This window comes from Schistocerca cancellata, chromosome 5 (genome assembly GCF_023864275.1).
Source record: "Schistocerca cancellata isolate TAMUIC-IGC-003103 chromosome 5, iqSchCanc2.1, whole genome shotgun sequence".
NCBI classification, from domain to species: Eukaryota; Metazoa; Arthropoda; class Insecta; order Orthoptera; family Acrididae; genus Schistocerca; species Schistocerca cancellata.
In genome coordinates, this window is record NC_064630.1 from 139,208,391 (window position 1) to 139,224,815 (window position 16,425).

Here is a 16,425-nt window from a genome sequence, read left to right on the forward strand (position 1 = left end):
CTTCCAGGTTGGAACACATTGCTTCTGTGATGCCATCGATCCATCTCATCCTCTGACTTCCTCTTCTTCTAGTTCCTTCAATCTTCCCCAGCATTAATGTTTTTTCCAGCGAGGCATGCCTTCGCATTGTGTGTCCAAAGTAGGTCAGCTTTTGTTTTAACATTAGACCTTCCAGGGAGAAGTCTGGTTTTATTTGCTCCAATATTGATCTGTTGGTTCTCTTTGCAGTCCATGGAACTCTAAGAAGTTTCCTCCAACACCACAATTCGAAGGAGTCAATTCTTCGCCGTTCAGCCCTTCTAATTGTCCAGGTCTCACATCCGTACATCACAACTGGAGAGACCATAGCCCTGACAATACGGATCTTTGTTGCTAGTGTTATATCTCTGGACCTTATAACCTTGTCAAGGTTTGACATCGCCTGTCTCGCCTGTCTACCGAGCAACAGGCGTCTCCGGATTTCATGGCTGCAGTCGCCATCAGCAGAGATCTGGGAGCCGAGACAACTGAACTGTCGGTCCTTACTAGTTCCTACTGAAGCCCTGGCAACGTTTCCGGTCTGTGTGGTCCAGAGAGAGCTCGGTGCTAGGCCAGAGCAGTCTCCTGGCTGGGAACGCGCCGCCTGCCCCTTCGTGGAGTAGAGTGCCCTGAGGGCTCCGAGTTACGGTGCACAGCGCAGCGCAGAGACCTGCCGCGGTCCGCCCACCGCCAGACACAGACAGACACGGACGTAACCGCCGGCGCTCGGCGCTAGTCGCTTCCTCTACCTGTTCTGCTTCTGCCGGGCCCCAGGCCGCAGGAATGTGAAACCGGACCTCCCAGCCACTGCAGGAGGAATCTGCATCTGACAGCTGCTTCCAACAATAGCAGGGCAGCGTCACTAGATGCACATCCCAACAGGAGGGAGGGGGGGGGGGGGGTTGAAGGGGGGACTTGACCCCTCCTAAGGAAAATTTTATTAAACGACTTTATGTTTTTGTGTGTATAAATTAGCAAATTTCTGAGCTAACTTTCGGAGGACATTCTACCACATCATTTACAACTGCGACGCCACCGTGCGGGATTAGCCGAGCGGTCGGGGTGCTGCAGTCATGGACTGTGTGGCTGGTCCCGGCGGAGTTTCGAGTCCTCCCTCGGGCATGGGTCTGTGTGTTTGTCCTGAGGGTAATTTAGGTTAAGTAGTGTGTAAGTTTAGGGACTGATGGCCTTAGCAGTTAAGTCCCATAAGATTTCACACACATATGAAAATATTTTTGTTGCAAGGTGATAGCTAGAAATGGGAAGCTATACTGGGAAGGGGAAATGTCAGACAGTAACAAATTCCGCCCTCCTCCCAGGACTGAAGCCTTCACCTCTAACTGCACTTCACTTCCACACAGTAAATCGTAGAGTGTGGCTGATCGTTATAACATCCCTGTTTGACAGAGCTCTCAGGAAGCTATGGTTTTAACATGATTTTATTATGCAGCTTTTTTGTCTGTACTCATTTTGCAGTTGATTTTAACTTCCCAATGAGGTAGAGACCTGAAATTTTGAACATAGATCAAAAGTGGGTGACAATGAAATATTATCACACTTTTGTCTGAATTATCCACGTAGCTCTGATGGGGGTAGGATTGAAGTGTGTTCGTAACGCCTGACACCTTCAGCAGCCCTGCGGGACCGGCGTGTTGGGCGGGTAGTATCGGAATGCGCTACAGGCGTTATGCGTGGAACTTCACGTCAGCCGACTGCTACACATGTAAGCGCTAGTGTCGTCTGTGCTGTGCTGGCCTCGTGACGCCAAGCGCCCGTTGCCAGCAAATCAGTACTCGTCGTTGCACTACACAGGTAGCTGCACAACGGATCTGCATTAAGTAGTGGGAGTATACACACTGCGGTCTCGTAGCGTTCTCGTTACACACCGTTGATTTTGTCTCAGATTAAGCTATGCTTTGTCACTCTTGCTTTACTCATTTGAACTTTGTTATTCCGCCGTGTCGTTTCCGTTGTCTGTTTTCCTCTTATTGTTGTTCTCCTGTTCACACCTAACAGCCGATGACGGTCCCTGGCAAGCTGGCCAGTCTTTGTTGGTTCTTTGAGTCGTTCTTGATCCTTGTCAGATTCCGGTCACAATGATTTGTAAAAATAACATGCTCTCATGAACATGTTAAAATCTATTGTGAAATAACAGGCACACGACTAAATAGCACAAAATAATTACTTAAATAAAAATGAATTTTTAATATAACACACTTTTAAATCGGACTAAATAGTATGTGCCTCAGTCAGTGGCAAACGACAACTCTTTTGCCACTGAGTGGACCACATTGTGAAGCTTTGTTATTCTGTTGAGGAAAATAATTGTGACTGTAAAAAGGATGTTAATCTCATGGTGTACGACGTATAATGTGTGAAAGCTTTATTGTTTTTCTCTCTCCCTGTGTGATGGTCAAAGACCGAAACCGGTTGGAATAAATAGGAAATCACAATACAGGACAGTGTTCTTCTTGTGGGCCAGCCGCCAACTGTACAAGTCCATTTTGTAAATTGAGGAAACCGCACAATAGTTGCTGCATCAACAATATCGTTGATTCAGCCACTATTGTGCGGTTCCTTCAATTTACAAAAGAGCAGTATATTATACATTCCCTACGACAGAGGTCAGATTTGCAGATAACGTCTTGTACAGAGACAACGTGCAGTATTTTCTTTAAGCGGGATGCAGGAGTCACTTTCAACGCGCAATCCCTCACAGTTGTTGTCACGTGGATGCAAGCAACAATTGTCACTACTGCGGTGCATTGCTCCTCCCAGAGATCACCATCGGTGTCACAGCATGTACACACTACTAAGGGGCAGCATTGATTGCTTCTTCCACTCGAATTGGGGTCTTTCGGTGGCCTATGTACAGGCAATGGCTCTGGCTTGTCAGCAATTCAGCTTTGCGTCTGAAAATGGCGGCCATTTGGAGCGCCGAAATATCATGTCAAAATCTTAGGATCTAGCTATAAAACCTGCTAACACACTACGAATTACTACGGCGAGGAAGTCTATGCCATCACCGGTACTTCGGGCATTATGTGTTTGTGTTGTTGTCCTCATCATTTCATCATCATTCGGGAAAAGTGGAGTGACTGGACTTTGAAAGGATTGGAAATTTGTACGGGCGCTGATAACCAAACAGTTGAGATCCCCACAAACCAAATATTGTCGTCGTCATCATGATGATCACCTCATCATCATCATCATCCTCATCATCATTATCCTCATCATCATCATCCTCAACATCATCGACTTCGTCGTCATCACCATCGTCGTCATCGTCAGGGATACTATCTAGTTTCGTAACACACTTAGGTGAAAAAAAAGACCCTAGGATACGTCCTAATATTGTGTCGGACTTCCCTCTGCTTGGTGTACCGCAGCAACTCGACGTGGTATGGACTCAGCCAGTCGTTGAAAGTCCCCTGCAGGAATGTGGAGCCACGCTGCCTCTGCGGCCGTCTATAATTGCAGAAGTGTTGCCGGTGCAGGACTTAGCGTGCGAACTGAACTCTCGACTACGTCCAATAAATGTTTGGTGGGATTTACGTCGGGTGGTCTTCGTGGCCAAATGATTCTCTCGAACTGTCTAGAATGTTCTCCAAACCAGTCACGATTAATTGTAGCTCGATGACACGGTATTGTTGTTTGGGAACACGAAGTGCATGAATGGCTGCAAATGGTCTCCAAGTGACCGAACACAACCATTTCCAGTCAACGATCGGTTCAGTTGGACCACACGACCCAGTTCATTCCATTCAAATGCAGCGTTATGGAGCCACCATCAGCTTTCACAGTCGTTAACAACTTGGGGGTCTGCGTATTTCTCGAACCCTACCATCAGCTCTTACCAATTGAAACGTGGACTCATCTGACCAGGTCACGGTTTTCCAGTCGAGCTCCGGAGAGGCGCTGCGGGCGATGTCGTTCTGTTAGCAAAGGCACTCGCATCGGTAGTGTGCTGCCACAGCCCATTAACGCTAAATTTCGCCGCACTGTCCGTACGAATACGTTCGTCGTACGTCCCACACTGATTTCTGTTGTTATTTCACGCAGTGTTCGTGGTCTGTTAGCAATGAAAACTGTACGCAAACGCCGCTGCTGTTGGTCGTTAAGTCAAGGACGCCGGCCACTTCTTTGTCGGTGGTGAACGGTAATGCGGTAATATCCGAAAAGATCTCGCATTATTGAATTCCCTACCGATTTCCGAAATGGAATGTCCCATGCGCCTAGTTCCAAACTAACATTCCGCGTTCAAAGTCTGTAAGTAGGCTGTTTATGTTTTCTTATTGGCAACGTTACGTAGCGCTCTGTATGAAAATCACTGGCTGTGCTGTGTGCAGTCTGTGGATAGTTTGCATTGTTGTCTGCCATTGTAGTGTTTGGCAGCGGCAGCTGCATGTGAACAGCGCGTAGCGTTGCGCAGTTGGAGGTGAGCCGCCAGCAGTGGTGGATGTGGGGAGAGAGATGGCGGAGTTTTGATAATTTGTAATACTGGATATTATGAACTACTATATATATATTATGACTGTTAAGGTAAATACATTGTTTGTTCTCTATTATCATCTTTCAATTGCTAACTATGCCTACTAGTAGTTAGTGCCTTCCGTAGTTTGAATCTTTTATTTAGCTGGCAGTAGTGGCGCTCGCTGTATTACAGTAGCTTGAGTAACGAAGATTTTTGTGAGGTAAGTGATTTGTGAAAGGTACAGGTTAATGTTAGTCAGGGCCATTCCTTTGTAGGGATTTCTGAAAGTCAGATTGCGTTGGCTAAAAAATATTGTGTGTCAGTTTAAGCACAGTCTTGTATAAATGTTCAAAAGGGGACGTTTCATAAGTCTTAATTCCCGTCATGTGGCCACAATCACATTTGAAGTGTTATCGCATGAATCACTTGAGTACAAATGGCAGCTCCGCCAATTCACTGCCCTTTTATACACTACAGGTCATTAAAATTGCTACACCACGAAGATGGCGTGCCACAGATGCTAAATTTAACCGACAGGAAGAAGATGCTGTCATATGCAAATGATTAGCTTTTCAGAGCATACGAACAAGGTTGGCGCCGGTGACGACACCTACAACGTCCTGACATGAGGAAAGTTTCCAACCGATTTCTCATACACAAACGGCAGTTGACCGGCGTTGCCTGGTGAAACGTTGTTGTGATGCCTCGTGTAAGGAGGAGAAATGCGTACCATAACGTTTCCGACTTTGATAAAGGTCGGACTGTAGCCTATCGCGATTACGGTTTATCGTATCGTGACACTGCTGCTCGCGTTGGTCGAGATCCAATGACTGTTATCGGTATGTGGAATCGGTGGGTTCAGGAGGGTAATACAGAGAGCCGTGCTGGATCCCAACGGCCTCGTATCACTAGCAGTCGAGATGACAGGCATCTTATACGCATGGCTGTAACGGATCGTGCAACCAAGTCTCGATCCCCGAGTCAACAGATGGGGACTTTTGCAAGACAACAACCATCTGCACTAACTGTTGGACGACGTTTGCAACAACATGGACTATGAGTTCGCAGACCATGGCTGCGGTTACCCTTAAAGCTGCATCATAGACAGGAGCGCCTGCGATGGTGTACTCAACGACGAACCTGGGTGCACGAATGGCAAAACGTCATTTTTTCGGATGAATCCAGGTTCTGTTTACAGGATCATGATGGTCACATCCGTGTTTGGCGACATCGCGGTGAACGCACATCGGAAGCGTGTATTCGTCATCGCCATACTGGCCGTGATGGTATGGGGTGTTATTGGTTACACGTCTCGGTCACCTCTTGTTCGCATTGACGGCACTTTACAGTGGACGTTATATTTCAGATGTGTTACGACCCGTGGCTCTACCCTTCATTCGATCCCTTGCGAAACCCTACATTTCAGTAGGATAATGCACGACTGCATGTTGCAGGTCCTGTACGGGCCTTTCTGGATACAGAAAATGTTCGACTGCTGCCGTGGCCAGCACATTCTCCAGATCTCTCACCAATTGAAAACGTCTGGTCAATGGTGACCGAGCAACTGGCTCGTCACAATACGCCAGTCACTACTCTTGATGAACTGTGGTATCGTGTTGAAGCTGCATGGGCAACTGTACCTGTACACGCCATCCAAGCTCTGTTTGACTCAATGGCCAGGCTTATCAAGGCCGTCATTATGCCAGAGGTGGTTGTTCTGGGTACTGATTTCTCACGATCTATGCACCCAAATTGCGTGAAAATGTAATCATGTGTAAGTTCTAGTATAATAAATCTGTCCAATGAATACCCGTTTATCCACTGCATTTCTTCTTGGTGTAGCAATTTTAATGGCCAGCAGTGTACCTAGTGTAAGCAATATTACCGCATTCTGTATATGTGCACGTCGCTATCCCACGACTTTTGTCACCTCAGTATATGTTGAGACCTAATGTGCACTTTTTTCCAGTGTGATCGGTTATTTGGTCACCTCTTGCTTTAGGATCGAGCACCACAATGATTTGCCTCAGGAGGGATCGCAGCTTAAGATTCCTTACACTATGGTGCGCCTTTTTATATAATAATAGTAATCTGAGACGGCATTAAGGACGCAAAGATACCTGAAGGACATTCAGGTAAAGGGAAAGATGATTCTTCTTGCTTAAGTTTTCCACCACGGGACCTTTGTCGCCTGCGTGTGATATCCGTCCCAGTACTCAGGGTAAATGCCACTGATGGATGACACAAGCGAAACCGTGACACTCCGCGCTACTTAATTTGCCTGCTTACAGAAAATTTATTTTTCGCTTTTGTTTCTCAGCCATTTCAAATACAGAAGTTGTGAGGCATGCACATTATCTTGGTCACTCTGTAAATTGTTTCTTACGTAAATATCAATATGCGTAGATCACACCGAGCAAAAACTTCGTCGCTGAGTAATCTTTGCCTATTGCTACAATATGTTTGTGTTGTTACATAGCCTTTGCCTGAGGGCGCTGACAAAGTTACGCGCATTCTAAGTTGTACAGTATTGAGTAGCAGACGTTTTTTGAAGAATGGTCAGGAAATTTTCTTTGTAAGAATGATACGAAGTAGATGAAATTGGAGTATGAATATTTTTGATGCGATTGTGGAGAGAGAAGCTAAGGAGAGTATTTGCAATTTTTTCTGGAATGTTGAGAGATTGAGGTAAGCACGCAAGCACATAACTGTTTAGTGCCAATGATATTGTAGTAACGAAGTCCAGATAGTGGGATTGTTACGTGTCTTGCCCTAATAGGATGATGAACCCTCGATTAAATTTATTCCTTAAAATTATGTTGTGTAAATACTATTGTGAACATTTAGCTTATTTTTAAAGCATTACTTTTGATTATAGAGTTTCTTTTGAATTTTGTCAGAAGTTATTTCTTACCAGTTAAAATTCCTATCCTTTCATTCTGTTTATTAAGTACGTCCGCTAGCTTATTTTTAAAGCATTACTTTTGATTATAGAGTTTCTTTTGAATTTTGTCAGAAGTTATTTCTTACCAGTTAAAATTCCTATCCTTTCATTCTGTTTATTAAGTACGTCCGCACACTGCATTTTGTGCTATGGAATTTTCTGACGCATTTTTTAAATGTTGCTTTGTTGCTGTATGCTGTGCGCTGCTTTCGGGAAACCTGCAAAAATGTTTGTCGAGACATGAAGTGAAAATACAGTTTACGGCCACAAATTTCTTTGTAAGTTCGGTTGCGCATTTATTAAGTCAAGACACATTCAGCATAGAATTTGTGGACAGTGTTGAGTAAATCATATGAAGTCTTTCTACACCTCAGTCTGAGTTTTTCATATTACATGAGTTTAAGTTAGGTATTAGTTCGTGTAGCTACCAGTTTTGAGAAGTTCTGTCAGACAGTTTTAGGATATATCGTGATATTTGAAGATGTCCTATGTTTGGAAATATTCACTAACGCAACAGTTCAATTTACCAAGTCTTAAAGCATCAATGTGTTCTTTGAATCTAATTTCAAAACTTCTGCCTATCTGTCCAATGTAGAATTTTGGGCATGTATCGCATTTGAGTGTGTATATTCCTGATTTACGGTAGGGACACTTGGAGGTATTTACATCATGGATTAATTTTTGTCGTAGTTTATTATTTGGAGAAAAGCTGTTTGTGACATTTTTCTTTTTAAATAAGTTTGCTATTTGGTATGATATATACAATCTCAAATGCGATACATGCTCAGAATTCTACATTGGACAGACAGCAGAAGTTTTGAAATTAGATAGACAGAACACATTGATGCTTTAAGACTTGGTAATTTGAACAAATCTGCATTTGCAGCCCATATTGCTGAAGAAAACCATTCAGTGGGAAACATTGAGAACAATTTAAAAATTTTACATCTATCAGAAAAAGGAGCCACTATGAATATATTAGAAGAAACAGAAATACACACACACACAAACAGCACCCCAGACTATATCCTTAATGAACAGAGTTAGCTAACACCCCTTTCCTGAAAAATTTCCAAAAATTATTTTCCAACCTCCAAAGCAAATAATATTAGTACGCCTATCTGCAGATCAAGTAGCAAATTTATATGTTACTATATTCTCATGATGCTAAATGTAATTAAATAATGTACTATTTTACCTATACAGTACTAAAAAAAACAATTTTATAATTAATGTAACAGTATCAGCTCAAAAAATCAATGTCTCTGTACAAGTGTAAAAGGTATTTCAGTTGCGTAAGTGAATATTTCCAAACATAGGACATCTTCAAATGTTACGATATATCATAGCATCTTTGATACTCATGGGCAACGGCCTTGCCGCAGTGGATATACCGGCTCCCGTCAGATCACCGAAGTTAAGCGCTGTCGGGCGTGGCCGGCACTTGGATGGGTGACCATCCGGGCCGCCATGCGCTGTTGCCATTTTTCGGGGTGCACTCAGCCTCGTGATGCCAACTGAGGAGCTACTCGACCGAATAGTAGAGACTCCGGTCGAAAAAAACCATCATAACGAGCAGGAGTGCGGTGTGCTGACCACATGCTGCTCCTATCCGCATGCTCAGATGAGGATGACACCGCCGTCCGATGGTCCCGATGGGCCACTTGCGGTCTGAAGACGGAGTGCTTTTGATAGTCATATGTTTGTAAGCTCTTTGTATGTATCATAACATGTGGTGCGTGGTAGAAATCTTCTCGGTGACAAATCTAAATCGTTCAGTGAGAAAAATTTACGTGTGCAACAATAAGAATGCAGTGGGAATGTATTCACATCTGTTGGACGAATGTTATGAAAACAAACACCCCTGTGTATGGCGTGCTTATAATTATGAATTATTTATATTTTAGGACAATTAATCTGTAAAAAACACACCACAAGTCATAAGGAAAGCGTGTAAACCGTCTGAAGATGAATCACACCGATGCGAAACCGGTAACGGCAGCCTTTGAATAAAGGAACTGAAAGTAAATTTGTGGCTGTTGCTCTCCTAACGCCATCAACATTTGTCTTCTCAACATTTTGCTCGGTCTGCGCTGAGCCCACCCACTGTGCTAAGCAGAGTGTCCATTCCACTGAACAGACGTGCCAGTCTTCCCCGAAGCGGTGCGTCGTTTTAATTAAGGGTGAGGTGGGCAGTCAAACATTTGTCCTGCAGGCGGCGACGGCGATTTCGACAGAGGGTCGCGTGGTCGGCCGCGGGCCTGCCGTGTTTGCCGCCGTGGTTAGCTGCGAGGCGCGGACGCCGGCACCGTCGGTTAGCGGGCCGAGTTAGCGGGCTGTGCCGGCAGCAGAGGCCGGCGTCTCCGGCGGCAGGCTGCAGCCTGGAGTCCCTGCCGCCCACACCGGCGCCAGAAATACCTGCGGCCGCGGGGGCGGCGAGGGCGCAGGCAGGGACACCGGACCCCTCACGCATTATTCATCGCCCGTCCGCTAGCCGGCGGTCAGGAGGTGAGCGCCGATTGATTTGGCCAAACTGTCGGCAGGTAACTGGAGCTCTGCTCCAAATAGAGGCACCAGAAATGTCTGACAGAGATCCCGCTACAAAACCAGGCCATTAAAATTGCTACACCACGAAGATGGCGTGCTGCAGACGCGAAATTTAACCGACAGGAAGACGATGCTATGATATGCAAATGATTAGGTTTTCAGAGCATACACACAAGGTTGGCGTCGGTGGCGACATCTACAATGTTTTGACATGAGGGAAGTTTCCAACCGATTTCTCATACACAAACAGAAGTTGACCGGTGTTGCCTGGTGAAACGTTGTTGTGATGCCTCGTGTAAGGAGGAGAAATGCGTACCATCACGTTTCCGACTTTGATAAAGGTCGGATTGTAGCCTATCGCGACTGCGGTTTATCATATCGCGACATTGCTGCTCGCGTTGGTAGAGATCCAATGACTGTTATCAGTATATGGAATCGGTGGGTTCAGGAGGGTAATACAGAGAGCCGTGCTGGATCCCAACGGCATCGTATCACTAGCAGTCGAGATGACAGGCCTCTTATCCGCTTGGCTCTAACGAATCGTGCAGCCACGTCTCGATCTCTGAGTCAACAGATGGGGACGTTTGCAAGACAACAACCATCTGCACGAACAGTTCGACGACGTTTGCAGCAGCATGGACTATCAGCTCGGAGACCATGGCTGCAGTTACCCTTGACGCTGCATCACAGACAGGAGCGCCTGCGATGGTGTACTCAACGACGAACCTGGGTGCACGAATGGCAAATCGTCATCTTTTCAGATGAATCCAGGTTCTGTTTACAGCATCATGATGGTCGCATCCGTGTTTGGCGACAACGCGGTGAACGCACATTGGAGGCGTGTATTCGTCATCGCCATACTGGCGTATCACCCGGCGTGATGGTATGGAGTACCACTGCTTACACGTCTCGGTCACCTCTTATTCGCATTGATGGCACTTTGAACAGCGGACGTTACATTTCGGATGTGTTACGACCCATGGCCCTACCCTTCGTTCGATCCCTGCGAAACCCTACATTTCAGCAGGATAATGCACGACCGCACGTTGCAGGTCCTGTACGGGCCTTTCTGGATACAGAAAATGTTCGACTGCTGCCCTGGCCAGCACATTCTCCAGATCTCTCACCAATTGAAAACCTCTGGTCAACGGTGGCCGAGCAACTGGCTCGTCACAATACGCCAGTCACTACTCTTGATGAACTGTGTTGAAGCTGCATGGGCAGCTGTACCTGTACACGCCATCCAAGCTCTGTTTGACTCAATGCCCAGGCGTATGTAGGCCGTTATCACGGCCGGAGGTGGTTGTTCTCGGTACTGATTTCTCAGTATCTATGCACCCAAATTGCGTGAAAATGTTATTGTGGTGTCACCGCCAGACACCACATTTGCTAGGTGGTAGCTTTAAATCGGCCGCGGTCCATTAGTACATGTTGGACCCGCGTGTCGCCACTGTCAGTAATCGCAGACCTAGCGCCACCACATGGCAGGTCTAGAAAGACGGACTAGCACTCGTCCCCAGTTGTACGACGACTTTGCTAGCGACTACACTGACGAAGCCTTTCTCTCATTTGCCGAGAGACAGTTAGAATAGCCTTCAGCTAAGTCCATTGCTACGACCTAGCAAGGCGCCATTAGCCTTACAGTGCTTGTAATTAAAGTCTCATTTGTATCGTCAAGAGCGATGTACCACAATGATGGAATTAAAAGTTGAGTATTAACTTAGCTACGTACTTTTCTTTAGTGCATTCATTACGTATCCTGTTCCAGACTTCACGCCAATCGGCGTGTGTGTACGCGTGCCTTTCGGTTACCCGTCACTGTGGACTGGCTGTCTTGTCAGCCCACTACAGTTATCACATGTCAGTTCTAGTATAATAAATTTGTCCAATGAATACCTGTTTATCATCTGCATTTCTCCTTGGTGTAGCAATTTTAATGGCCAGTAGTGTATATGAGGTGTCTGTCCTTTCGGACGTGTCCGAATTAGGATAATGGGTAAAATTTAGAATTTTGGTATGACGAGAGGCGTGCTATGGCAGCCCGTGCAGTTGCAATGATTACCGTGTATGGAAGGCACAGTGGTCAGGCCATCTGCCTACGAATTAGGAGGGACTGGTTTGAACCCTAGTGCGGCACAAGTTTTCAACTTTTCCCATTGGTTTAAATCAATGCCCACTAGCAACAAATGCCAGTCATTTAGTTGTGTCTTAAAAATCAGGATGCATGACTACAAGAAAGGGTCAACTGCATGTACGGGGTTGCAGCATTAGAAAATTTGCGAGAGTGCAGGTAGACTCAGAGATTATCAACATACGATGCTGAGACTCCTATCTAATGCAAGTAAAATAATATTATTCAATTACTCCATCAATGCATCTAGTCACAGCATACTATACCTTGGTGTATCAATTGTCTGCGACTGAACATGAGTTCAGGAAGATGCAGACATTTATTGGCAAAAGCGACACTAAATTGATAAAAATTAATAAGAGAGGTCGCTTACAAACCTCGCTGCCTGTCTATTCTTGCTGTTTGTGATCCCGTGCCCATTGCCAAGCTAGACTTTATATTTACATGTGGGATGGATCCGCAGTCTTCATAAAATTATTAAGTACGGTGTTTATAGCTGTCATTGTTTTTTAAAGTTATCACTGTAATTTAGAATATTAGCACTGATCAGTCTGGAACCGCGCAACCGCTACGGTCGCAGGTTCGAATCTTGCCTCGGCCATGGATGTGTGTGATGTCCTTAGGTTAGTTAGGTTTAAGTAGTTCTAAGTTCTAGGGGCCTGCTGACCTCAGTGTTAAGTCCCATAGTGCTCAGAGCCATTTGAACCATTAGCACTGATCTTCAGGCAGAAGTCTCACATTCAAATATCCATCAACTGAATTTACATCTGCATGAGTATTTCTATTTGAGATGTCTCCCTGAAGATACTCGAAATTGAAATCGAAATAAATTAAAAATTAATTATTATTATTATTGGTGGAACAGCTATATTTAACAAAATGAAGGAGGAAGAGGGGAGGGAGGGTGATGGGGCGAGGGACAGTGAGGGAGGGATGGAGGAAGGAGGTAGAGGGAGTGAAGGAGATAGAACAGGAGTGCGAGAGGGACAGAAGAAAAGGTCAAATGAGGAGGGAGAGGTTAAGTGAGGAGGCAGAGGGTGGGTGAGGAGGGGGAAGGTGGTTGAAGAGGGAGAGGGCCAAGGGAGAAGAGATCATGGTGTGTGAGATGGAGGCAGGGGGAAGGACCAATGTGGAGAACAGGACACAGGGTGCGAATATGGAGGTACAAAGGAGGAGGGGGGAAGGGAAAGACGTCAGGAGAGATAGGGGAGTGGAGTCAGGTGTGGAGGAGGGAGGGGGGGGGAGAAGGGAAGGAGGGACGTAAGGAGAGAGATAAGGGTAGGTGAGCAGGGGAGAGGTTCTTCCAACTGTTCGCTAAAAACATCTGTACTTCGAGCGAAAATCTGATGCTCAAAAAATTCGAGAGAGGAAACACTCCTGAATGGACTTAACTCTTTGATTGTGACTGAGGTGCCTGTGTCCCATGGTAGGTTATAGGAGAACCACTGTGAATTTACTGCATGTTACTGCTACATATCGATGCCCCTCTGGTAAAGGGAAGACGCTATGGTTTACAGAATCTTTATAACTACAGCTTACTGCTGTGGATTTTGCTGTCCCGAGGTATCCTTGTTAACCCTCTACCCCACTCCGCTCCGTATCGTCAAATGAAATTAGTTCGCGCGTGTAGATATGCATCCCAATGGGCATATCTGCAAAGCGGACTGCCGTCGCGCCTTCCCCGGCAATTGGTGCCAATGAACTGAACGTACGTTTTGACATTTACCTTGTCATAAACGGTCCCATACTGAGCATCTGCAAGCTGGACAAATGCTCTACCCGCCGATGTGGTCTGTGTCCTGTACGTCTTGTAGTTTTTGCCAATTGTCTTCTGAAATCCCGGAGGTATTGAGAGTAACTCTGTATGTCCCACCCCTCCCCAAGCTGGTAAACGAAAGGGCGGGAAAATTTGTTTCATGTTGTTACTTCTTACTATGGTATTAATTAAAATAACAGTACATTAATATCTTTTACTTCGAAACAAAACTGGTAGTCAAACTAAAATTACGGCAGCGTATGTTTCAAGGCGAGGGGATAGACATACACATCGCATTCTACTTTGCGCAATAATAATTATGTCATTTTTAATAAAAGTTTTCATTTTCATTATTACAGTCAAGACTACTGCTTGTAATTTTTACGCTTTTAGAATTTCTCCACAAAGTGGTTGAATCGTCGCCGTTTACAATTTTTTTTATGTCTGGTTACTCTCGGTGGCATAAATTTATTATTCCATTACTAGAATCAGAAGGTAAAAAAAATTTGATGAGTGAGTCTGCTTTGTGAAATCTAATGATCTAATTTTCCAACACTGAAATATCCAGCTGTCAGTTTTTTACGAGATCTGACAAAAGCTATTAAATTTTTAGAGAATTACGTAGTTATTAACGAAATAATGATGACTATCTAAATAACCGAATACTTTTTCTGAAACGTGTACTGACATTTTAGTTTTGTCAGTGAGTACCAGTTCTTAAAGTTTTCTGCATGAAATGCAGTTGTTTAACACAGACCAGTGCAGTACTATATCCTCCGATGATGTAACGAAAGATGCGTGATAAATTAAATTAAACAGACTCAAAGAGTGGATATAAAAAACATGTAAACATTTCTAATTGTTCACTTTTTCATTGTAAATAATTATAATCTGTACTTACAGACCAAGATGATTTATAGGGTGCAGCGGAACCCATGAGACACGTACCTGAGGAAAAAAGAAAACCTTTAAGAATAGAACAATCTATGCTTCAGTTCACATTAACTTCTATTGTAATTTGAGAAGACAAGTTTGCTCGAAATGGTCCATTAACGTGGATGTATACGTCTAGCTGCAGTTACCCAGAAGGGAGGCCAAATGTCCACGAACAAAATTCTACTTTTGCGGTTCTCTCTTCAGCTGAGCTGTCAGACCATTGTTTAATTTGCATTTTATTGTTAACAGAAATCAATTATTCTTGCACAATAAGTAGCTGGGCTGCTTATGATGTAAACTAAAAATGTTAGCAACGCTAACAAACAAATGTGTGCTTCCACTTGAAATCAACAACATACCACTGACTGCATTTCAGTGCACTTATCTGGAAAGCACATCAGATCTTTTTTAATTATTCTGAAGGTTAACAATAAAACTAAATAAATTCTATTCTACACATAAAGTTAGTATACTGTAGTAAAATAATTTGCATTCCTATATAATGTAGGAAGACCTATTTTTTTTTAAACAGAAGTTTAAAATTATTATTGGGCTCATTTCAATTTCCTTGATGACATAACTATGTTTGGAGATTAGTTCATTAGTTCAACTGTGACGTTACGTTGCTATATTAATAAAGGAGTGCGCCTGACACACATGATCACAGCAATAGTAACTTTGTTAAAGCTATTTTACTTGGCACTATAAGTGTGATTTACAGTTAACTGCACAGATAGCTTAGTAGGGTTCAGCAGATTCATGAAAGGCCAATCATTTATAACTTTACATTCAATAATTCACACTATCAACATTAATACTCTGTCTGAGTCGAGATGTAGCCCTTCTTACCTAAATGAAGACTAACATTATTGTAATATATTTGTATCTGTTTACGTATGAGTGATTGTGTGTGTGTGTGTGTGTGTGTGTGTGTGTGTGTGTGTGTGTGTCAAGTTTATCTTTTACTAGCATGCGAAAATGTGAGACGTTGCCAGAATAACAATACGGCTTGAATATTTTATTCATATTCAATCTATTTTGTTAGGACAACAGCAAATGTGTAGATAGTGGTTGACTGTTGGTTAAGAACAGTGACAATTAGTCCATCATCCATACATACATAGAGAAAAAATAGTATTTAGAGCAGTATTTGAATGTTAATCAGACATAATCTACGTATCTACAGAATCGTTTTGATCGGAAGATCATTAGATGATCGAGACGAATTGCTAATAAAGAATTATGTTATCGGCGGCATTTGGTGATTCTTAAATACGACGTTTTCAGACTGTCTAAATTATCCCAGGTGAATGCCCCAATTATTGACATTTCCTGACAGATTAAGACTGTGTGCGTACGTGTGTGTGTGTGTGTGTGTGTGTGTGTGTGTGTGTGTGTGTGAGGGGGGGGGGCAGACGTGTCAAAGTACAACTCACGACGCGTCCACTTGGTATCAATTTTACGGGTTAATGAAAAGCCGGTCCAGCTGCTGGTAGGCACTTTATTTACGTCCACGACCGATTTCGACCTTCACATCCACGCCATTTTCAAGCGGATCTGAAAATTGTACTCTCGTGAAGCGAAGTACGTGTCAGCAACCGGAGCAGTTCTTCATTAAC

The 16,425-nt window shown here is 44.1% G+C and overlaps 1 protein-coding gene and 1 pseudogene across 2 annotated transcripts in view; one reads left to right on the forward strand and one right to left on the reverse strand.

Annotated features, from left to right (window-relative positions):
- LOC126187302 (alpha-1,6-mannosyl-glycoprotein 2-beta-N-acetylglucosaminyltransferase) overlaps nucleotides 1-16,425 on the reverse strand; it is a 455,066-nt gene that overhangs the window by 310,844 nt on the left and 127,797 nt on the right. The window lies entirely within an intron of this gene.
- On the forward strand, nucleotides 8,803-8,920 carry LOC126189950 (5S ribosomal RNA; annotated as a pseudogene).